This window comes from Amblyomma mixtum, chromosome 2 (assembly GCF_055824585.1).
Source record: "Amblyomma mixtum isolate Tamu chromosome 2, ASM5582458v1, whole genome shotgun sequence".
Lineage (NCBI taxonomy): Eukaryota > Metazoa > Arthropoda > Arachnida > Ixodida > Ixodidae > Amblyomma > Amblyomma mixtum.
This window is the reverse complement of record NC_143013.1, coordinates 110,754,114-110,779,396: the sequence shown is the minus strand read 5'-3', so window position 1 is coordinate 110,779,396 and position 25,283 is coordinate 110,754,114. Positions and strand designations below refer to the sequence as shown.

The window sequence follows — 25,283 nt, the reverse complement described above, 5'->3', positions numbered from 1 at the left end:
AGTAGCTGTGGCTTATCATCCAGCAGCCCCCCCAATTACCCATTTCATAGACCCACCTTGTACCCCGGAAGAAGCAGAGGAAGCAGCTATAGCAATAGCCATTGGCCAAACCAATGCGGCTTATATACTAAGCGATTCCAAAACAGCCATTCTTAACATCGCCCGCGGACGCGTCCATCCCCCTTCGTGGCAGATATTGAGAATGTGCACCCTAAATCCCGATAGGCGTATTGAGCTCGTGTGGGTGCCGGCTGACTCTGGCAATCCCGGAAATGAGGCCGCCGATAACATAGCCTGAGGACTTATTTGCCGGGCAAATGGCGACCCCAGCCGATATTTCTTGAGGGAGCGGGCACACACGTTCTCAGAACTAACTCAACAAGCACGCCTGCCCGTCGACTCTATCCCCCTCCCCAACCCCGCCTATCCTACTCCCAACAAATCCTCTGGAGGCGACTCCAGACCCGCACTCTTCCTACCCCTCAGCTTCTATCCCACTTCCGCCATGTTTCCCCCGAGTGCACTCTCTGCGGAGAACCGCACGCCACCCTGGACCACATCCTCTTCGGCTGCCCTGCCGATCCTCCCCCGCAGGGACAGCCCGCCATCGGTACATGGGAGGAATGGGAGGCCCTCCTTGCGTCGCAGGACCCGGACGCGCAACTTCGCTGTGTGAACCGGGGTGCCAGTGCCGTGGCCCTACGTGGCCTGGACACATGCGCGTAATGTGAGGGCTGTGCGGTGGCCCTGAGACCTTGTACGGTCCAAACTCACTTGCTCAATAAAGTTTTCCATCCGTCCATTAGAGGGCCTCGTGCCGCGATGTCGCTTTGCAACCACATGTTTTTTGTTTGTTTTTTTTTGCGACCGCATGCTAGTTAAAAGGTGGCAGAGGCCTGTGGATTTATCGAAAAATTTTGAATCTTGTGTTCATTTCCCAGCTGGTAGAGGCTGTGCGTCTGGCTACTGCAATGTACTCCTCCTTGGAAGACCCGTCCTTGATTTGCATGACCGGTACCAGGACCGACATGAATCTGGAGGACAAAACAGCGTCATACGTGGCCCACTTCAAAGGACTCAATGGAACTCAAGAGTAAGGGCAATTAAAGTATATGGATTCCTACTCTCAGATTAAAATATCAGTGACGACAAAACTCACCCCGGTTACTGTATGTTCAGCATTTTACGGACTTCGTGGCGTACTTATCATGTCAGAGCATAACGAATATGTCAGCAACCTCATTTCCTCCGTAAATAGTGGCAACACGCGCGTGGTTTTTCCACCTAGAATGACTGGAAATGATTAGTTGACAGGGTTAACTGCAACTTGGAGTTGCGATTTTGATACAGGACAAATAGGGAGTGCAGCTCTGGAAGATATTCGAAGATTTCCAATTAGCAACCGTATTATATTCTTGGGACCCTCCTGTTCTTACGGAAATAGAGTGTTTGTTCAAAGTGTACCGTGCGATGTCAGTGCACGTTAAAGAACCCCAGGTGGTCGAAATTTCCGGAGCCCTCCACTACGGCGTCTCTCTCATAGCCTGAGTCGCTTTGGGACGTTAAACCCCATAAACCAAATCAAACCATCAAAGTAACTGAAGTACAAACCTTAAAAGCCGGGAAGTCAGAACAAAAACTGCGCTTCGTGCTACCTCTGACGTCAAGCTGGACCGACAATTGACGTCATGGATGCTGTCACAAAACCTGTCGTCTGCATGATGAAGGGGCTCGATTGTTGTGCGCATTAATAATTTTAATCCTTATTTGGCAGTTATAGGTTAAAAAATAACAATTTTTCTTTCCTCTCGCAAAATCAGGGCGAACGTCACACCAGGTTGGCCTGAAAAATAGCCTCTATAGAGGCCACGAAATAAGAACATTTAAAATTGTTTCCTTCATAACGAAACGCTGTCAGACTGGAAATTATGCTGACTCAAGATAAGAGCACTGAAAATGGCGCACCAGAGATATATGCAAATCCCTGGATACCCAAAAAAGACGCTGTCCTTTATGTTTGGTTTAGTTTATGGGGTTTAACGTCCCAAAGCGACTCAGGCTATGAGGGACGCCGTAATGAAGGGCTCCGGAAATTCCTGGGGTTTCTTAACGTGCACTGACATCGCACAGTACACGGGCCTCTAGAAGCTGCCCTTTAGTACGAGCAATGATGGCAATATTGTCGAACCTGTTTTCAAGTAGTCAGTTTTCTTCAGCAGCATGTGGATATCTCAATGCCTGCCTTAGGTCCATGATATCAATGGAACGGAAGGTGCATCGGTGTATGATCGCGTTAATTCGCCGGCCCAGAGCAGTACGGAAGGCCAGAACATAGACCTAGTTTTCAACCACTTTTTGCGCGCACTTAAAAGAACACTACAGAATCGAGCGCTCTACGAAACAATTCCCAGTTTTTTCACCCTCGTTGACTGACGTGCTATTAGCTCGGCAGGTGTTTTCTGTACTCTCATTGCATTCTTCGGCAGTAATATTTTATTGTTTAGTATTGTACTATGTATTTACTATAGGAGTTCCTATATGGTATACATCGTACAAATGGACATACATGCGTCAGCAAGCATAAAATGAACGCTCGAGCGCGTGTCTTCCACTGATATTAGCGCCGTCGGGCTTCGGCCGCTGCGTCTGAGCGTGAAAGCAGGCCACGAGCTGTCTCCAACGTCCACAAACACACCGTGCAACATGGTCTCGGACTCAGCACCCAGCGCTCAGGGGCTTTAATATCAGTGAAAGATGCGCAATCGGGCGTTCGCGTTAAGCTCGCTGATGATGACACTTTCCAATTTTTCTATTGCCTGGTGCTACCATCACTGGCATATTTTTATGCAGTTCCTCTCCTGCTTGGACGTATATAACATGTCCGCAGTGTTTCATCTATAAAGAAATAAAATAAATCAATCATTCGAATTTTTTTCTTCCAATAAACTCTGGCTTTATTATTTACAGACTGCTGATAGTGCCACCCTACTGGGTACACTTCTCTACAGATAATAAGATCATGAGCATATTTGCCCCACAAAGTTTTGCATACCATATTTCAGAGTATATCATTATTACAGTCTTGTGCCCCGCCGCGGTGGCTCAGTGGTTATGGCGCTCAGCTGCTGACCCGTAACACGCGGGTTCGATCCCGGCCGCGGCGGCTGAATTTCTTGAAGGCGAAATTCTAGAGGCCCGTTTGCTGTGCGATGTCAGTGCACGTTAAAGAACCCCAGGGGGTCGAAATTTCCGGAGCCCTTCACTACGGCGTCCCTCATAGCCTGAGTTGCTTCGGTACGTTAAACCCCAATAAACAAAACCATTACTATCTTCAGTACAAAATAATTATTGTTTTCGTTTATTGGGGTTTAACGTCCCAAAGCGACTAGGTAGGTAGGTAGGTAGGAAAGACTTTAATTGCTCTAGAAAGGTGCTAGTAGCAGACGAGAAAGAAGAGGTCCATCTTCCTTCTTCTCACAGGGTCGGTGCCCCTATTCCAGGGCTCCGCTGAGCTTCGCTGCTCGTTGGGCGTGCTGGATAAGACCTTGTTGGCAACCCAGATCGCCGCTGGAGAGCCGGCTCTCCCACTGTTCTGCACTCGGGTCTTTGCGAAAGTTGTCGTTTTTACTGCATTCCCACGTGATGTGGTACAACGATGGTTTGCTACCACACCACGGGCAAGTGTCCCGATATTGCGTCGGGTAAATCTTGCTAAGGATATGCAGGTTTGGGAATGTTCCTGTCTGCAATCTTCGCCAATACACTGCCTCTAGTTGATTTAGATCAGGATGAGGCGGCGGATAGCGGATCCGTACCCCCTTATAGTAGTTGAGAATGCCTGAGTACGTAGGGCTGACTCGGTCGGGTAGATCGTCCGATTGGGAGGAAGCTCGGCTCGTATACCCTCGAGCTACCTCGTCGGCGCGTTCGTTCCCGGCTATGTCGGTGTGTCCTGGCACCCAGTAAATGCTGTGTGTGACTTTTGGTGGGGTCGCGCTCTGGAGGCGCCGGAGCGCGGCGCGACCTATGCGGCCGTTCATGTAGTTACGGCCCGCTTCTCTCGAATCTGTAAGGATGGTAAGGGACATGTTGCTTCGATAACCGGCTACCGCCGCTAGAGCTACGGCCAGCTCCTCCCCTTCGGTTACCGTGCAATCCCTCACTGAGGCGCTAGCTAATTCCTTTAAGTTCGAATCAATAACTACCGCCACTGTGCTGTTATGTGAGCTTCCTGTATACGGAGCCGCGTCCGTGTATACCGTTGTGGATTTTGTAGCTAGATTTTGTTGTACATACCTCGCCCGGGCTGCCCTACGGGCCGCATGCAAGTTGGGGCCCATGTTCCGGGGAAGGGAGCGAACCTTTAGCGTCTGGCGAATTGCGTCCGGTATGCTCGCAGTACAATTCTCGAATTCCGCAGTTCGGCCTAGCCCCAGTCGCCTAAGGAGCGAGCGCCCCGTAGGAGTCTGCTGGAGCCTATCTAACTGCGTGACCAGTTGGGCTTCTTTGATCTCTTCGAAGGTGTTGTGAATTCCAAGTTTTTTGTTGGAGGTGGTCATTGGTAGATGCAGGGCAGTCTTATAAGCTTTGCGGAGTATGGTATCTGCACTATCCACTTCTCCTTTCTTGAGGCTAAGGCTATGAGGGGCGCCGTAGTGAAGGGCTCCAAAAATTTTCACCACCTGGGGTTCTTTAACATGCACTGACATCGCACAGTACACGGGCCTCTAGAATTTTGCCTTCATCGGAATTCGGTCGCCACTACTGGGATCGAACCCGCACCCAACAAAATAATTCTTGTACGCAGGATTTAGCGCACTAAATTTTTATTTGTAAAGCTCAGCCACCAGTAGATTGTGACATTTGAAAAGATTAGAAAAAAGACACAAATAGATTCTCTGATATTTCAAACAGAGGTAACCGTGCTTGTAGTCCCGCCCGCCCCATCACTCTACTCTCTTCCTGAGCCAGCATTTGCAGCCATTCAATCTGCTGTTCATGACCAAAGTAACTCCGACTTCACCAGAGAGCTACTTAATAACGGCGGGAACCATCTAGTAGGCTTCAAATTTTATATTACTCTCTATTTCCTACGAGACAACATTTTCGCTTCGCGTTTTTTTTTATTTATCTGCAGCCTTTTCTCTTACTAAAAGTTGTCATTTCTTTACTGTTGGTGATACAAAGACAATGCTTCAACTTGGACTGTTTTCTGTTTCTTGAGCACACTTTGTGATTATGAAACTCATTACGCTTACCGAACAAGATTGCTTCCACCTCAGATGATTTTGACGCACACCATGCTGTTACAGGGGGAATGCCTGCTATAATATATGCGAAAGGTATCAGCATTTTAGGACGAAAAATGAAAATTTCAATCTTAAAAGAATCATCCCAGCTCCGTTACTGACGATCAAATCTAACAATTCACATTCGTACAGAAAAGGTTTGATATTGACACACCCATACTCATTTCCGTTGTTGCAAATGACAGCGCAGAAAATCTGTTGGATTGAATTATTTAGAACGAATGCGAGGAAGCAAAAATGTTCTCAGTAGGTACAACAGCGCCGTAACATTTGTTTTGTCGTCTTTTTTATACAGAGCATTCGTTACCTACGATTACACATGGTCTAATCCCAATGTTTCCGGCAAGGCTATCGTCGTTATAGACAAAGGTAAACAGAAATGCGGCAACTTCTTGGTCGTTATGTTCCAAACCACATCAATCGCAGAAGTTTCCTGCTTTGCAATGTGTTAAGTAACGCAAGCTGGTCAGCATCTTGACATATAAGTTTTGGCGTCCTTCTGGCGCACACATTCACCCTAGTATTATTTTCTTTAGACTGCTAGGCAGGTCGCATTCACCAGAAAAAAAAATCGAGAAAAAAATGGCTGTGGTTTAGCTCCGGTTAAACCTGGAGTGACGCCATAGCCACAGCTGGCCGAGTGGAATTCGCTCAGTCGAATTGCAGTCAGTCTTTCGCCGCTGCGTCTCGTTGGGCGTTCTTTCGTGATCTTCGTCCCTGGACATGGGTTCACACTTTCCCTCTCTCCGCTCCTCATCCACTCGGTTTCACTGGCGCGCCGCGTCGCCGGCAGCTGCTCCGCACCACGTGACCAACCACGTGACGATCCACTGGCCGCCACGCTGAAGTCTCGAAATGGTAGCGTTATGCAGGCGCGCGGCGCGCACATCAGCTGCGTGCTCTTACGTCATTCTACGCATGCGCACAACTGACGAGGCGGACGGCGTCTGCTCCGCCGTCGGCGCAGCCGCGAGGCGCGCGGCGCGCACACCAGCTGCGGGCTAGACGTCACTTCGCACGTGCGCACAGCTGGCGGTACGGTCGTGCCACGGCTCAGCGCGCAGCCACGCTCACCTGGCGAAGCGGCTGGTGTAGTGTAGCTATCGCTACAAAAATGAAATTCGTAGTTTCTGCAACAAATAATCTACACACATATATACGCGAAAGAGAAGCAGTGCGAAGATATATTAACATGTTGCCAAGATACGAGGCCTAGGCCTTAGTGCTTGCTCCAAACCTGGTGATATGGATCGTGTAACGCCAGCAAAAATATAAAGTGCAAATTTTATTGCGCATCCGTCAAGCTTCCACGTTGTCTTTACTGTCTTCACAGATGCAACAATGCTACGTCGAGGTCTAAAAAAATTACGCAGGGCGATTGAGACTACTTATGTGCTTCGAATGCGAAAGAATTATACTTTTATTTCCTTGTTATTTTTAATTTTCGCTGTTTTCTATCTTCCTTTCCAATGACACACCTACCTATTGGAATGCAGGCGTAAGGCAACCCATATACTAGTTCACCTTTCTTAGCCAAGAAGCAACGCGATTTATTGGCGGTTTTATAACGGAAAAAGATTCCGAACGGCCACTTTTCCAATGTTCTCCGACCAGAATGAATAGGCCCTAGGTGGAGATACTGCTGCGGCATCAGCAAGAAGTAATACGCACCGTACAGTCTCTCCCTCTCTGCCTGTGGGTAAGTGGTCTTGAATTCTGCGTTTCTGAATGTGGATCTTGCTGGACGTCCCTACTGTGCTCACGACCTTCGATACGTTCTGCGTTCTATCATCGGCTTCAGTGATATCAGCTGAATCGAAGAGTTTGGTATGTCTCATGAATGAACCTGCCAGTCAGTGCTACCGAAGACAGAATTCGTTAGCACCGGAGAACTACAAGTAAAAAAGTGTCGGTGCCGTATATTTGACCCGGAGCCGAGGGTAGTCAAGATGAAACTCATCGGGCTTCCAGAATATCTGATTGATGCATACAATCGGAAGGCTATAAAAAAAAACGCGGCACAATGCCATCAATTACGCCTGTAACAGGTCACGGTAACTGAGCAGATGCGGACATTGAACCGAAATATTGTGCTGACGCTTGCTGATGTTTTCACAGTCAGTGATGCTCCCCAACTTACGACTCTATGTGAAATTTAGGGCCTGGTTTTAATCCCCGTACGGCCACCCTCGTGCCTACGGTGCCACAAAGTATGTGATATTCGTTATCACTGCCGTATTCCAGGCTCTGACGTGTTGGTCACTGTACAGAAGAGTGCGTTGTTTCCTACGTAGACAAGCCAGGGACAGGCCCCCATCCAGCGCATGAAAACCTACAGGACCACTTCATGGATGCTATTGAAATACTGGATGTGACTGGCGACATGTCAAGAGCAACACCTATTAGATAAGTTAATGGCGCCTTGTCGAAAGATGATGACGAGATCTCTACTGCCGCATTTGCTACAGACGTGCTTGTAGCAGTTCAGCCTTATTGCGAAAGGCAGCTGCCTCCTGACGACGAGTTGTCCGCAGGTTCCCCTGCAGCGGAAACTTCTGTCATGTGCCGCTGATTTATCGAGCAGTGGAGTAGGGCCTACTGCGGCATCGCGTAGACCCGCCCTTGCAATCAAATCCAGTGGCGTGTGCTAGTGCACCATGGAAGTCTGAAAGCCAGCGATGTGTTCAACAGCTTGGCGAAAACTGTTTGGCTGCGGAGCGACGTGCACATCACAAATATCTACATCTTCGGAAGAGACTGAGGGAGTTCTTCCTACGAGGCATAAGCAGCGCGCAAGGCGTCGATAAATAAGCCGTTGAGTCGCTCAAGATCGAGGAGAAAGGGTGCACCCTCGAGCGAGGCACCACCATCTGGCTCCCTGCGTGACCTATAAGTGGCGCTTTAGCTTTGCCTGAACTAGAGGATTTAAAAGTTGCCACTTTACAAGGCAACTGAGACTGATGGCCTTTCTGAGGAATTCGTAAGGCCTTTAAGCTCCTGCCGAGCCCAATTCACCTTATGATTTTCGCCATTAGTCTCATGGTCGGAGTTCCGCCACCGGTGTTTACAAAAGCCACGGCCTGTTGATGCTAAAGAGCATTGATAAAGGAAAAAAAAAAATATGTAGAGGATATAAGCACATTATTCTGTCTATTATATATTACAAGATTTTTGCTAATGATTTGGCGAATAGGCTACAGTTTGCAATCTCCACTGTCATTGGTCTGTATCAGACATGTTGTTTGAGCGGCAGGTCGGTTCAAACGTCCCTATATATTCCCCGAAGAGTTCTACAGTTTTGTAACAACTCTCAGGAACGACTGGGAATGCTTAAAATTGACCTTGTGAAGACATTTATTCCTGTCCGGCACGATTTTGTGTTCTCACTTTTATAGCACGTTACTGTTGGTTCAACTTGGCTACGAAGAAGTGCGTATTTCTTTCAATATTTGTTTCACCCGCTGATTGTGAATGGCTGACTTCCGCAATCGGTGCCCATCTATTCGTCTGTCAAACAAGGGTGACCTATTGCCACTGCTCTTTGCGCCTTATTTGGAGCCGCCAAGCATGACACTCTTAAAGTACCGCAATACGAGTTTACCGCTTTATAAGTAGTGAGCTTGTGCAGATGACCTGCGGTTTCTCTGCGCAGACAAGCCTATTCTGGATGAAGTTATTGTCTTAACTGACCAGTCTGGCGCAGTCTCGGGTACCAATATGAACCACTCCAAGAGTTGCGGTCTGCTGTTTAGATTGTGGGCATCTACACCAGTTCAATATGCTGGCGTTGGATGGATTTTAGAGCGCTAAATAGCGTATCGGCTGTACAGCGCTATGCTCACATTTTTCCCACATCACCTGTCAATATTCGCAAGGTACCACCTCCAAGTTCTTTATAACAACAGAAATTATGGTTTGCGGATTATTCACTGCGCCAGGACTTCTATTCACCGCTTCCACAGAGTTTTTACAACTGTGCGGTGTTCTTTCATGAAATCAATGCGACGAGATTTTCTTTTGCGACCTGTCAGCGCAGATGAGCTGCGCTTTGTGTATGTTGATGGTGTCCTCTAACTTCTCTGACTGTCTGTGTGTATGGGGGTTTGTGTCAGAGGTCTGTCTCGCTGTGTGCTTTCGGGTAGTTAGTTCTTCAACATGGCTCTCATTTTTAGTGTCCCGAAAACTTTGTACACAGGCTTGATTTCAATGATGTTCCTTCCATTAATTTACCACTGACATACTTCGTATTGTTGGAACATGATGGCCTTACCTGGATGCGAAAAATGTTACTATCACCGTCCAGTAAGACTTTCTTCTACGACTTATATACAGAAATATCGCCCGTGAAGACTTGTCTTCAGAAAGGGGAATCTTTGTGTCCTCTCTGCACTGCTTCTTCTGTAAGGTTTCCGAAATAATTTAACACCGCTTCAACAATTGTCAGGAAAAAGTTCTGCTTTGGGATGTCTTGAAATAGTCCTCGAAAAAGGGGATTAATTTAATTCTCGACTATATGACACCTTAGAGGAATGCAATTTGTTAATGAACCTCTTATTATGTTTTATTTTTATTGGACTCCCAAGAATATGAATAACTAGAATGGTGGACCCAAACGCTCAATCAGTTTTTTCAATGAAATCTCATTTCTGCTAAATGATTGTTCATCTGAGGGAAGTGTATGACTTAATTTCAAACTGAAGTATCACTCCCTCTTCTTGGAGTTCTCAACCTTTGCTCCCACCTAGTGCTCTGTCGTGCCGTTTTGTAGATGTCATGCCGTTTCTTAAAAGCTTTATAAACAGTTAATGTATATAGAACGTAATTTCACTGTCACAACAAAATCATGTTTTAGAAAATGAAGCGGTTTTGTGACCGATGTGTTGCGAGCCAGCATCACAATTTTGAAATCCTGGGTTCAGTTTCCCGCACCTTGGAAGAAATTTTATTTTTTCTTTGCCTCGACACCTCGATTATGCGACGGCATTTGTTCTGTACATGGGGTTTCGTTTCAGACGCGCTATAGAATTTTTCGCATTAATGGTGCCAAAGCGGATGCAGTCAATACTGCACTGCTTGGTAGCTAACGTGATTTCTCGTATTACTGCACGCCTGCCACTTCCATTCTAGGCACGCGTCCTGATGAGATGGTGAGAGAAGTTTTTAAAGCAGCCTGTATGTCTTGGCCAGAGGTAGAAAATTTCCATTAGACTATCGTCCAGCCAATCCAGACGTCGGCGCCAATTCTCCCGTTGTTGCCGGTGGAAACCAACTGGAGAGTCATACTTATGTATTTATTTCCTGTACTCTTAGTTCCAGTGGCATTATAAAGAGAATTGGTTACATAAAGAATTACAAAAACAATGTACAGTGCAGCAAAGAAATTGCTAGTACAAAAATTTTGGCTCCTAGTTCTCCATCATTATGATCAGCCTGACTACGCCCACTGCAGGGCAAAGGCCTCTCCATGTCTCTCCAATTAACCCTGTCCTTTGCCAGCTGAGGCCACCATATCCACGCAAACTTCTTACTATCATCCGCCCACCTAACTTTCTACTACTCCCTGCTACTTTTGCCTTCTCTTGAAATCCACTCCGTTACCAGTAAGGCCCGCGGTTATCTTGCGTACACATTACATTCCCTGTCCAAGCCCATTTCTTCCTCGTGATTTTGACTAAGACGTCATTAACCCACGTTTTTTCCCTCACCCACTCCGCCTGCTCTCGATCTCTCAACGTTACACCTATTATTTTTATAATATCTAATTGGTTCTAGATCTGCTGGTTAATAAACTATAATACAATGCATATTGTAGAACCATACAGTATAGAAATCGCTAGACAAAAAATAGGTTCTCCAACTTGTACAGTGTTATCTAATGTGGACTTGTGCTGCTTACTCACCACTGCAGCAGATGATGCGCGAAGGTAACTTCCCTAAACAGCTGTGCGCGGAAGGATTGACTTAAACATGGCATTGGCTCTGCATAATGAAATTATTACTTCGCTATTATAATCTATTCCTGATGAAATGCATTGGTGACGGGAGATCAGTTCGTCGTCAAAAGACGAATGATGAAATGTTTTGTGAAGAAGTGGGTCTGTGGGCATTGCGGCAACATGCTAAAGATGGCAGGTTTAGGAAAAATATCGCTGCAAAAATGCCGGCAGATCGTTTGTAATTACAAAAAATAAAGCAAGAAGACTTGTTTTGTACCTTTTCTAGTGAGCGAACTAAGTTTTCCTGCAAGGTATCCCAAACTCATGCTCTATACTCGAGCTTTGAGCGGAGCAGTGATTTGTATAACAGTAGTCTTAGGCAAGAAGGTGTATTAGCGATATTGCGTTTAGATACCTCAACATTCGATTAGCATTAATAATTACGTAAGAAGTGCGTAAAAACGAAGTGAAATTGCTGGTAATATGGATACCAAGATAGTTGATACGAGGATAGGATCTAGGGGGACAGTAGTAAGAAGGTAGATGCTTAGAAGTTCTTGACTCACGCAGGAATTTACATGTTCCATGCTTAATTTCACTGACCATGAATGGCACAAAATACAGATAGCGTTAAGGCCTGTTTGAACAGAAGATATTTTAGTGCCACATATTATTTTCCTGAAAATCACTCACTCATCTGGGAATAACTGAATGTTAGAGGACACAATAGAGGTCCGATGACTAATTTAGACTAAGAAAAGGAGACGGCCGACTAGCGACCGTCGAGGCACGCTGGACTGTGCTCTACTTGGCTGAGAGTCTGAGTCGTTTGCAGAAACAATATGTGAACGTTTTAGAAGAAAAAACTCGAGCAAAGCAATTTAAGATCAATGTTAGGTCGATCTGACTTAAGCATTACATGATTATGGCAGACTTTATCAATCGCTTTCGACAAAACGAAAAATATACAGTCAGCAAGTGAAGAGCGGTCAAAGATACCGTTTAGCTTATGCCTAAAATACGCTAGTTGTGTTTCACATGAAGGTGTCTTGCGGGACCCATGTTGCGATGGTGAACAAAATTAAAGTAGTTTCGAGAAATCTGACAAGATTTCAGGCAAGTACGTGTTCAAGAATTTTGCATGGAATGCAAGTGAACGAAATAGGACGGTAGTTGTATGGAGAATGCTTGTCGCCTGATTTATGGAGTGGGATCGCCTTACGGACCATCCATTTCACACTGCCATGGTAACGATATTTAGCTGAAAAAAACTACACTCCTGAATAGGATTCGAGCCAACGCCACTAATAACAGAGCAGCGTTCTTTTCCAGTGCCTGAAAAAATTCGGCCAGCGCCAGAGTCCGCACTGCACTGCATGTATATTGATTATTTATTATTTCTTTTTAACATCAGGTCACCTTCATTCATCAGGTGCGCTGAAATAGTTCAAACAGAAACTAAATGGAGTTTCGCACGCCTTAAAGAACACTGTGCCAGTAGCCTTTTCCTGGCTGCGAGTAGCGCGGCGCTGCGCCTCCTGTAGACTTGATCCGCCTATCATTTCTTTGGCAGCATTTCTGGCTGCTTTCATGCACATTCGTAGCCTTGGACAATAGTGGGCGGGAAGGGGTACGGCCAGCCATAAAACGAACTATATGCGTTTGGTGCAGATATAGTTAAAATTCACGGCTGCTTGTTATGTCAGTTCCCCTGCCATATCATGCGCATGAATACATGTGATTTTCCGTACAAGGCCAACTAGCCCACATCAGTACTAAGCAATCAGCTGCATGGATGTAGTACTTGCGATCGTGCCGCATCCAAGTCTAGAGATCTCAGTCTTGTAATTTTTAGGTTAATAGCCACTCTTTGCATGCGTTGTCGTTCCCCGTGCGATCCCTTTTCCTCAAATACTGATGACACTCCGTCCGCTGTTTATCATGAAGCTACAAACAGTACTGCAAGAACAGCAACCTACGGCCACCCTTGCCCGAAATTATAAAGGAATGTGTCAAGTAAATATTTAAACTTTTTTGGCCTTTCATTTCAGACTACAGCCACCCAATTACCATCACGGTAGGGTACACGGACTACGAGACCTGCTATGTGAGCATTTTGCCCTTCGGCGACAAAGACCGTAAGGACCGGGGTTATAATGATTACTATGCCTGTAAAACTTTATAAGGTTCTTCGATACTAAGGATCAAAAACAAAACATCTAAAGCACTTGTTCTCTTTAGCTACACTTACCTGGGCCTTTTCTTGGTCGTTCAAGAATTTGTAAGGTACAGGATATGAAGTAGAGCTCGTAGGCATAATCTACATCTCCGCCCATTTCACTCCGCTATTAATGTTAACAAAACAAAAACCAAACACGTAATGCTTTTATCTTCTAACCTTGATTTCTGCACTCAATAAACCAATCATTCACTTATGAAACGTGCGCTGCAAATGTGTAAAAATAACTCTTTCGCCCTTTTATTGTTGCATACGATGCAGGGCATTGACTGGTAGTGAATTGTACAAGCGTACCGTAAATTATCATAGCGTCTGCCAAGTGCCCCAAAAAAACAGCAGCGCGCACTCGAAGTGCGAATAGTGCCTGGACCGTGTGCAACGCCCCTCATGCGTTTGATCACCGGCGGAAGCCAGACGCGCTTGCGCTCCACTCATGGGCTTGTAACTTAGCGAACGCCATCTCGTCACCACGCGTAGGCGGTGCTTCGCCTTGCGGGACGCATTGCGTCAAATGTAGGGCGGCAGCGGTTAATACTCTAGTCTACCAGCATAGGAAGGTGGAAAAATTTCGAAGAACCGACCGGGCAGAAAGCCCTGTAAAAAAACAAAGCAGGTGTCGGCATAAATAGGGAAAGAATAAGGAGAGTGGGGTGTCATTCAGACCAATGCAATAGGATAACTGCATCATTTTCAAAGGCTCACCTAATGCAGGCGATGACAGCAGAATAGGGATTCTGGTTAATTTTTATTTAAATAATTATTGCTGAAAAATAACTGGGAATAAAATTCTATAGAATGCATCTCCTTCTACTGGCACCGCCGCGAGCGGTGGCTCAGAGATTATGGTGCTCGGTTGCTGACCCGAAAGACGCGGGTTCGATCCCGGCCGCGGAGGTCGCATTTGGACAGAGGCGAAATTCTAGAAGCCCACGTACTATGCGATGTCAGTGCACGTTGCAGAACCTCAGATGGTACAAATGATCCGAAGCCCTTCTATACAGTGTATTACATAGCCTGAGTTGCTATGGGACGTTACACTTCATAAATTAAATAACCTTCGCCTGGCAATGCCCCATCTATGATAAGATGATGTCGCGAACACTGACAGTGACAGTACTTGTGTCGGTGCACAGCTGTCGGTGTCATTTTTACAGCCCAGGTGTCGCAAAAGTATTCTCTCTGGATCAGTGGGCTCTGGTGTTATTTCGAAAAGGCGACAGAAATAAACGGCAGAGAGACCAGAGCGCATGAGTCATACGCGTTGGTGGAACTTTTGTATCTAATGTGTTCTGTGTCGCTTTATTATAACACATGTGCCGCCTTATGATAACAATATGAAAACACCGCGCCCAACCCCTTGTGGTAGGCTTTGGTGCAGTAGCATGGCTTGTCCCATAATCACCAGCTCGACGGCCATACTCGTCAAGTCACCAGCATCGTTACACTGCCCGAGAGAGCACTCCACGTCACGCGGCGGCCACCTTTCCTACATCGGGACGTATCGTTTAAAGGAACCTTCCGCCGGTCACCCTCCCAGCAAACCCCTGTGAGCCCAGGGCCGGGAGGTCACCGCGAGCATGCATTGAAAAGTGGTGCGCGAGGAGCAATAGAAAATTCATAGTTCGCGAAAGTAAAAACAGCAAAGTCAAATATTGAAAAAGCATACATCAAAAAAGCGCGCAATAGAAGCAATTGACAAATAAATCAATGAAAAACATAACAGTTCAGCCATTCCCTTATCCGAGGTCTTTTGAAAAGTTCGTTAGTCCTCTTTAGTGGCGTCCAAGACACAATCGAAGTGAGGCTAGCCATTGGAAAGAATTCCTTCTGTGCTTTTTGTCCTCAGTAGTATCGGTCGTCGGGGGCTTTAGTTCTTTCATTGCTCCTAGCAAGAGAGTTTTATGTTATCGTTTCTTCTGTGCTTTAATTATTCTTACATTGGGAGATGATAGGAGAGATGGTAGTCAAGTCGATGAATGTATGACCTAGCGCGCCAGAAGTTTCCTTGGAAACAAAACTGAATGCACTGAGAAAACTGTTCCTCATTGACCAAGTTTAGCAATTATTTCAGGTTAGTGCGCCTAATTTAAATTTCCTTTAAGTTCGCCACAGAACAAGTAACATTAGTGTAAAACGTGCAGTGCGGTAGTACGTATTGTACGCAAAAATCTTGGTGCCGATAATGTTTTGCCAGTCAAATAGGCCTTCATCCAATCTTTTGATAACTTTTAAAAATATCCACTGAACGTCGAATAATATAACCCAACTGAGTAATAAGCATAGGATTTGTTCTGGCGCTCCGGCGCAAAACTAGAGAGTGGTTGCCTAAGCTGAAACACAGGCCTTAGCCTCTTGCTGTACGGCAAGATAAAAATTAGAATAACACACAGCACAAACCGCTCTCCCGCTCCGAATCCCGTACAAGTGACCCTGAGTGCTAACAGTATATAACTTATGCGGCGATTCTTTTCGTGGTGACAGCTTTGTTTTTGTCAGTTTGAACATTCTAATTTGCTGGTAATCCCTTTTCAGTCTGTACCTTGATGGTTGAAGTTGAATTTGTGGACGACCTTCCTCAGCGCTGCTACGACAGCTTCGCAAACATCTGCGGCGATGGATTTCTTCTTTACGACAAGGATCTCTGCGATTTTTAACTTACGCCATTTTTACTGCGCAAGTCAAATGCAATGTATTCCTGAGCCAGATTGTAGTGCGCATAGTCTTTGTCACTGCTGCATGGGAACGTTCACAGAACACACCAATAAACTCCACTTATGCAAATTGCTCATTTACGCTCTTCAAATGCACAAGCCCCCTTCCCGTTAAGCCCTCATGCTAAGTATTTTGATTTTTCTAATAAAGTTCTTGTTGACAGCTCATTTGATCCGTGAATTGTGTCTCAGTTGATTTGCAATTACTTCATCAAAATCTCCTCTGTACAAGGCTTGACGGTAGTTTTTGTTGCATAACCAGCGAGCGTTTCCTTGCGTCTGAAGGAACTTTCTGCCGCAAATATCGCTATATGCCATCTTTGTTCCACGCTCCTCGTAAGGCTTTTATTGCCATCTGTGGTTCCTCAAAAAGGGGTGGGCGTGCCCGCACTGAGAATTGCTGATCCCTTTTTTTTTTTGCTGATTAGCTCAGAAAAGAAGCGAGGACTGTGGACCATAGCACGACACAAGAAAACGTGTTGTTAAGTAAGCAAAACGAGGAGCAAAGTATAACTCGTTTGCTTGTATCTATACTCAAAAAATTATTGTAAGGAAGACTGAGGCCTATGAAACCGTCACAATTTAAAGTGTAGGTGGTATTATTACGCTCGAATAGCAACAAGTCTGTACTTGTACTCGCTGCCGAAAAGAATGCACATAAAAATATTTTGTTTTACTCTCAAGTCAAACCCTCCTTTATCTTCACCCTATCAACATAAAGAACATCAAAAAGCACTGGAGTTTATTACGATATAGTTTTGTAATCTACCTGGGTATCTTGATACTGCACATCTGCCAGCGACAAATATTAACCACTGTGAGTCAGACGTGTCCTTGAGGGCCTTCAACTTTATTCCATTTGACGGGAGGGGGGGGGGGGGGTTAAAGAACGTTGGCACGCTGAGAGAGCAGCTAGCGCTTTTACTGTGGTTGGGGTCGTGTATTTTCTGCCGACTACTAAAACGTGATATTTTTCAAGCTGTAATTAATCGCCCTCCTAAATATATACAAACAAAATTACACTGACCTAGGAAATTTTTCAAATAAAGCAGATCAAATCAATTTAATAATGACCACCACCTTAATACTATACTTGGTTTGGTTTGGTTTATGGGGTTTAACGTCCCAAAGCGACTAAGGCTATGAGAGACGCCGTAGTGGAGGGCTCCGGAAATTTCGGCCACCTGGGGTTCCTTAACGTGCACTGACATCGCACAGTACACGGGCCTCTAGAATTTCTCCTGCAAAGAAATTCTAGCCGCCGCGGCCGGGATCGAACCCGCGTCTTTTGGGTCAGCAGCCGAGCACCATAACCGCTGAGCCACCGCGGCGGCAATACTATACTTGCAAACGAAACAGTTATTATGGAGATCCACAGCCTTTGTTAGAGCGGTGCTGCTCAGTAGACCAGCGTTATTGTGCGCAAGCCAAAGCGTTGTCAGCTTCGTCTTGGGTGTGCTGTGCCTCTTCCTTCACCGCTGGCCGCTGGTGCCTCAAGCGCCAACGGTCTTTCTTAGAACATTTACATTTCTGAAAGTAGCCAACCCGGTGTTGACGGCTTTTTAGACCTGCGGAATATAGTTTGTGATTCGTATTTATACAAGGCAAGAGGTAGCGGGCACTGGACTGAGTTCTGTTCCGACCACATAGCAGTAACACCTGCACATATTGACCTGAGCACTGCAGTGATAACAAGCACTGGTGGTTGTGACTTATTTTACGGTGCTATGGGCTTTCAAACACAAAAGAGAAACGGCTAATGAAACATAAGATCAAAAATTATTGCTAACAAGCGTTTAAACAAGCTCATCCAGAACTTTCCTTCGTAATATCTGTTAGCAGAGACGCATTTAAGATTATAACGAGTTAGTAGCCAAGTTCTGCAGGTTTTTTAGGGGGGTTCCATGAAGGACGCTAAAATCAATTTAGGAATGCAGGCAGGAAGTGTATAACTGGTTGTATACTTTAACTATGTCATGAAAACAACAGACTTCAAAATTAGCATAAACGAGACGCTGATAATGACGGCTTCAAACAGGCTCATACTTACCGCCATGCTGAGGCTAGGTAAATATTTTTGTGTTGAGTATTCCTAATCGCAGCAATACAAGAAAAGGCTGGGGTCTAGTGAACTGTGTCATAGGTAGGCAATAAGAAACCAATTTAGATGATAGGCTGGAGTGTACTTGCACCAAGTACGTTTCTTTATTTTTATAATTTCTTTTAACGCGCATTTGTATCAGCTATTTACATTCTGAAAAAGAAACTTCCTCACTTTAGCTTCCCATACCAACGCAAGAAATTAAACAATTCTGCTACATTGCCATCTCTTGACGACGGGAAATTATGAAAACTTGCTAGGACACTACCACACACCAAAAAACGTAGGTACGGCACAATTAGAATTGCGAAGCAATTTCTACAAATTCAAGGAAGTACCATTACCTATCCTTAAAGGTTCTTTTATGACAGGGTACATACGACTGCGTCTTAAGCAAATTACAGTACGAAAGTAATGTACCAAGAAAAGTACAGGCCACCTCCCTCCTGCCGCTTATTAGCACCTTAGGTGAGAAAATTGTGCACCAATTAGTAGCATTTTTTAGAAGCATTCGTCTTTGAGCACTACAAAGTATTATTGCTGCCGTCATAGTACAGCAGAGCTTTTCGGTGATTGCCGTGATTTTATTAACGGAATTGTGGTTGATAGTGAACGTGTATTTGGGTTATTTTTTAATTTTTCGAAATAATTCAGTGTAGTAGAACACTTCGTTTTGTTAAATAAGTTGGAGAGTGTTGTATTTCATTTCTGACACCAAGATTGCTTGTCAAGCTATATTTCGCACTGTAAAAAAGTGGTACGAATAAAATATCCGCTCACTTCTCATTCTTACATTCAATATGGTGTTCCACACGTTTCTGTGCTATTACCCTTCTTCTTTAATATTTATGAAAGCGGCATCGTTGACCACAGATTAAAAGCAAAATTAGTTCAGTACGCCCCTGAGGGAGCATAGCGATATGGCATAGCTCAAATTCATTGGCACTGAAACTTCTTGAGCATGATGTCAGAAACACTGTAGTCTGGTTTTCTTGTAATCCAATAAACATACAAGTCTGGCAACAAGTTGAGATTGAATAAAGCAGGAGTTAGTGTTCTCCACGGCTTCTATTTGCAGGTGGTAGCGATTAAAAACTATTATTCTAACCAGTTCAAACTCCGAAAGAAAAACCAGTCAGTATGGTGCATATCGCGTTATCAGGTTAGCAGGGCTTACACTATTAGAAAAGGAGAACATAATTTTCCAGTCTACGATATCTTATTCCCTGCCCGCAGATATGTTGGGCTGGGATAGTATCAGAGCTCCGAAATCAGCACTGAAAGCTTTGGTAGGGTATCGGGATGATGAAATTTCCAGTGCTCTTCTGTGATAGTAATGCCCTTTGTAACATTGTATTTCGTTCATGGGCCCTAACTAATAGATTTGCAGCTTTTTCCCTTCATTATTCTAGGATTATCGCCAACTGTCGGTTGCTTTGTATTAACTGCGCTTTGTTGTGACAGCTGTGCCCTAAAACAAGCGCTTGCGCTTCAGCAAGCACACGCAATCTGAAGCCCATATATCTCAATAAAGTTCCTATATATATGATTCCTATATATAGGATTATGCTAAGAATATGATTCCTATATTTATTTATTATGTACATAAGCACATAAAACTCGTGCGTGCAGGGATGTGCTCTTATTGCGAGTGTGATCGTCCTTTGTTCGGTACGTTGCGCATTCCAGGTTCCGCTCTACTGTGTCTTCTCCCTTGATACGCCTAGCTACCCGGACACAGTCCATTCCTACTGTTCCGTAAGAAATTTCCCTTATTAGTGGTAGGTTTCAATATATAATCTTCTTCACTTGTTTTTCTCAGCGTGCTCAAGTAATATCCATGTTTTCATGGCTATTTCAAAAAGGGATCTCACGCGGCACAGTGGAGTGGGTAAAATTTACGCATTAAATTATTCCTGAACCGAAGAAACAGCAGCCACCGAGCTCGGTGGTGGTGGCGGCCGCACGTTTTCTTACCAAGGTACGTGGCATGCAGGGTTTAAAGACGCCTGCTCATCACCTTGCGCAAAAGAAGCATTCGCCCGCACCCCGACGTGGCTCCTAACCGCCATGTCGCCTCAAAGCAAATTGATACTACCTGTCGACCAGATTTGGCGCTGTCGCACCTGAGAAACCAACTGCACCCGAGAAACGGATCACTTCGAGGCCGCGAACCGGCGTGAAGCGTATTGTCTCCTACAGTCGGATAAAACCCAAGAACGAAGCGGCGATAAGAGCCCCTTCCAGCCAATGGCGTATGCCTAATGCCTTGACGTCGCGGCCGACGGCATTGCACCTACGAGGAGCACTTGGAGCGCGCCCACTCCGTGTGCGTACGCCCTCGCAAATAAAGACGCTGTTATTACCGCAAGAAGCAATAATTTTAGTTTGTGTGTAATGTGCCCTAAAGAGCTCAGCACGAAAAGGACTTACTTATTTTCGAACAAGATTAGTGCGCTAACAAACGAAATGCAATTCAAGCGTGAATGAATTTATGTTGCGACCGGTGAGCAGAACGCTACCAGCCGGAGGCCACTGCACAGTGTATAAATAGAGACACCTTATTGCTGGTAAATTTTACTGCAGCGCATTAAAATGCGTGGAATTATTGGCATCTTAAGGCGGACAGAACACCCGAAGAGAATTGCTCCGAGCAGCGTGCTCTTTTAATAGCGTCACCCTCAAGGTTCTAGAACTTAGTCACTGCGTGCCTGTTTTGGGGTACATCTTCGCCAAGCGGCGTACTTCATGCATTCATAGGGAAGGCCGGCCACTCGTATTATGCTGTAAATCATGACGTCATACAGCGACAGCTTGCTCTGCGTCTCTGCGTCTTCAATGCTTCGTTCCAACAGTGCAGCGATTAATGATATATCGGCGCATATATCGATGCCCAGTCTTTTTTACCTGAAGTGAGTATCGATTTGTATGCTCAGGTTGCGATACCATATACTACTGACGTCTATATATATTTAAACGTCTATATTTAAACGTCTATACTACTGACGTTTAAATGACCACAAAACGATCTTGTTTACACTACCGATGGAGTCTTGCCAGTTTCGGTATTACATTGCGGGAGGAGAAAAGTCTGCGCATGCTTGTGTGCTAACGCTAATGACAGGGTGCAGGCTTGTTTTGAATGATAAGAACGGTGCAGATTTACTCAAAAAGGTGTCGCGAAGTGCGTGCCGAAAAAAAATCTCTGCCTCTCCCGTAACCGAGAGTAGAGTAAGCATGAAGAAGAACTCTAGTTTGGGCTAGTTGGTTCATGATTCAACAGGAAAATGGCGCAAAAGACGTGGACAAAAGAGACAAACACGACAGGACCAGCGCCAACTTACAACTGAATTTTATTTCGCACCAAACCCGCCTTTATGTAGGCCAACACGCCCTAGCATCCGTGTAATCACGCACAGGCAGTAGAAAAGATAACTGTAAGATATCTAGCACATGAAGCGCAATAGCAACCACGTAACATACTATCATGGCTAAAAAAAAAAAAAAAAAAAAAAAAAACCAACAAAAGTATAGCAAACAACACTAAAACGGTCATGACCAAGCAACTCTTCAACACCAAAAACCTTTTTTCCACGTTTCTTGTTGGTCATCTGGTATCACTCATGAGTGTGTATCGTTTTTGGTGTTGAAGAGTTGCTTGGTCATGACCGTTTTAGTGTTGTTTGCTATACTTTTGTTGGGTTTTTTTTTTTTTTTTTTTTTTTTTTAGCCATGATAGTATGTTACGTGGTTGCTATTGCTCTTCATGTGCTAGATATCTTACAGTTATCTTTTCTACTGCCTGTGCGTGATTACACGGATGCTAGGGCGTGTTGGCCTACATAAAGGCGGGTTTGGTGCGAAATAAAATTCAGTTGTAAGTTGGCGCTGGTCCTGTCGTGTTTGTCTCTTTTGTCCACGTCTTTTGCGCCATTTTCCTGTTGAGTAAGCATGAAGTGTTTACGGGCATAACGCATTGGTTGTACATGGTGCTAGTCAAAATCTTGAAATGGGTCTAGTGTTCAACACACCACACATACTGTGCACTGGTCTATGTGGACGCAATCGGATCCTGTGCGTGTCTGGGGAATCTCTTCCGCCCTGCCTCGTCAGCTGTATCCGTTTTCTGTTTACCTTTCATCTTTGTAATCGTTGTTTTCATTCCTCGGTTATTTGTGCAATAGTAATTACGCGTCGTCTTTATCATCAATCTGGCGGCGAACGATCTCTGGCCTGCGGTGGCTGAAGTAACACTCATAGTTTATGCAATCAAAGTCATCAAAGTATCGCCCATAGACTGTATCAATAGTAGTTTGGTTGCGCGAGGCAGCCTTGCTGGCACTTGAGATCAGTGATAGAGCAAACTCGTCACTCATGAAGCGAATGAACCAATGGCCTTCGCGGTGTCCCATGTGTGTATTAAAGTCTCCGGAGACCAGTAAAGGCAAGTCTCTTTGAACAGCGCCTCCTTCAGGCGCTGTTCCTCTAGCTGGGCAGTGCGCCGTGTCTCTCAGGCGTCTTTTTCAACCTGTCGTGCCGCCGCCTTGAACCGCGTTTCTTCTTCCAACAGGGCAGCGAGCTCAGCGTCTCTCGCAGGTTTTTCTTCTTGTTGCGTCGATGCGATCGCCTGCAATAGTGCGGGCTTAGGATGGCAGCCGCGAACCGTGGCGGCCTTGTCGCTTTCGGGAGCGGCTGTATAATCATGACGTTGTCGGCAGGGGCGAGCCGTCTTCTGCTGTGGCGTATCACTCGCATAGCGATCGCTTTCCGCAAGACGCTTCCTACCTCTCCTTTCATCAGGCTCCATTGCTCGGCTTAAGCAGCTGTGACGGTGGCGGCATTGAAATGCAGGACGATGCAGAAGCGTACGTGGTCAAAACGGGACGCAAGCCTGACAAGAATGTAAAAGTAGCGCGTTCGAATACTCCGCGAGCATGTATACATCTGCCTGCCAAAGAGGGAAACGTCTTGAGCTGAAGGCTGAAGACCAGCAGCGGCCTGTATTTTACATCCGTGAGTGTGGGACCGCAACGCCATCTTGGGGACGGCGCGGAAGCATTTTTTCCGCCCAAAGCTCTTCTCGCCCTGGAGCTCCCCTCTTGCTCTAAGCGGCCCTCTCTTAGAGTCCCTAACAGATCACGTATGATATCGAAGTGTATCGTGGCATGTATGTGCTTTTTGCACGCGTTATTAAAAATCGAAAATTATAATTCGGTGCATTATCAAATGCACAGGTCGAGTGATATCTCGATGAACATTGAGAAGACATTGGAAGCAGTTATTTTTTTGTAACTCGTTTGGAGAGCTACTGGCGCTTGTATGCCGGTCCTGTAGGAGGGCTTAGAGAGTCTCGTTAAATCTAGTACGGCGTTCGGATGCTCTAGTTTCAGCTCCCGGATGTGTGGAATTCAGTGCCCGGATGAGTGGAATTCAGTGCCCGGATGTTGGCTCTCGTTAACGGCGAGACGTCACCACACTGCCGACAACAGGAGCTAAAGGCATTTCATGCTTAACAACTTACGATCACCCAGGTGCGCGCTCTCAACCACGTTACCTCCCGAAACGTGCGCGCATACATCTCAGCTTTTATCGCAAGGGGGAGTCCATCAGCTTCTGGCACCAAGTTTTTCAATATGCTGATTTTTTTTTTCCGCAGCACAAATCTAAAGGGCGCCCTGGCCGTCTAAACTAGCCAACCTGCTGTATAACTTTCTATCATGTTTGGTATATGTTTCAAATAAAATCTCAAAACACGATCGATCTGCACATGCAAGTTTATAGCTGTTTCACGCCTTGTCAGACAAGCAAGGCCTCAAGGTGCCACTGCTGTACTTGAGATAGGTGATTTTGTTCCTGATAGATTGTCATACGCTAGGCATATTTTTAACAGCCTTCTTTTTGGTTAAAACTCTGCACCCTCTTTTCACTGGCCTCCGGAGTCTGTACAATGAAAGTTGTAAAATGGACTTCTTCCATGCATGACATTGGTCGTTTAGGTTCGATAAAGTCTAGAGCAGCGTAGTAAAAATGTTCTGATAAAAAGTATTAAGGCGGAAGCCTTTAATGTCTCATCGTTCTAAGCAGCAGTTGTCCACAGAAATGTCACGCTTTTTAATTGGTGGAAACGGTCGTGACGTCGAGTGCGCGAATTTCAAACGGGGCCAATTGTACTTTGGCTAGTGACCATGGAACCAATTGAAGCGATCGTATAGTGATGCTCCAAGTAAGTGGAACTGAGCTTAGTTAATTGCTTAATTACCCAATTAGCCTAACTAAGTTTTCTAATCAGGCCATATAAACAAATAAAACCGAGTAAGAAATCGGTCGAGCTCGGGAATCGAACCCCGGTCTTCGGCGTGCGAGACGAGCATGCTATCCACTGGCCAAGTTGGGAGGACTGGGAGGTCGTGCTCTCGTCTCCGGACCCGCCATCGCAGCTTGCTGCGGTGCTTCGGGGTGCCAACGTCATGGACAAACACCGCATGAACGTTACGACGTAGAGTGGGACCGTGCGGTGGTCCAGGGACCCAAGGGGGGTCTAAACACACTTGTTATGATAAAGTTTTTCTCTCTCTCTCTCCGCCATGCTAGCTCGATGGTTTGGAATGAACAAAGGCGCGTCTAGTGAATACGGTGTCTTCGCTCACTCTCATGCTCCTCCCTTCCCTTCTGGCGAAGTTTAGGTGTCCACCGAGATATGAGAGACAGATACATTTCCTTTCCTCAAAAACCAATTTACCGACGAGCGAGGCGTAGAACCGAATGGGCGTTGGCGTTCTATGGACTCCCTGGGAGCGTTGCAAGACGCTGTCGCGTTCCACTCTTAGAGGCGAAGCTTAACTTCTTAACCACACATCATTGACCACACTTTACGTCAATAAGTGTCCCCCCCCCCCCCCCCCCTGAGTTTTGAGAAGTGTCCACCTAGATATGTAATTTCCTTTCCTCAAAAACAATTTTCCTTTTCTTCATTACGGGCCCTGTTTG

The 25,283-nt window shown here is 45.6% G+C and overlaps 1 protein-coding gene across 1 annotated transcript in view; it reads left to right on the top strand.

Moving 5' to 3' along the window:
- The first annotated feature begins 954 nt into the window (after positions 1-954).
- LOC149360567 (uncharacterized) overlaps positions 955-25,283 on the top strand; it is a 42,458-nt gene continuing 18,129 nt past the window's right edge. The window contains exon 1 of the mRNA XM_089569325.1: positions 955-1,093. The gene's annotated coding sequence lies outside the window, so the exon portion shown is untranslated. The remainder of the gene's footprint in view (positions 1,094-25,283) is intronic.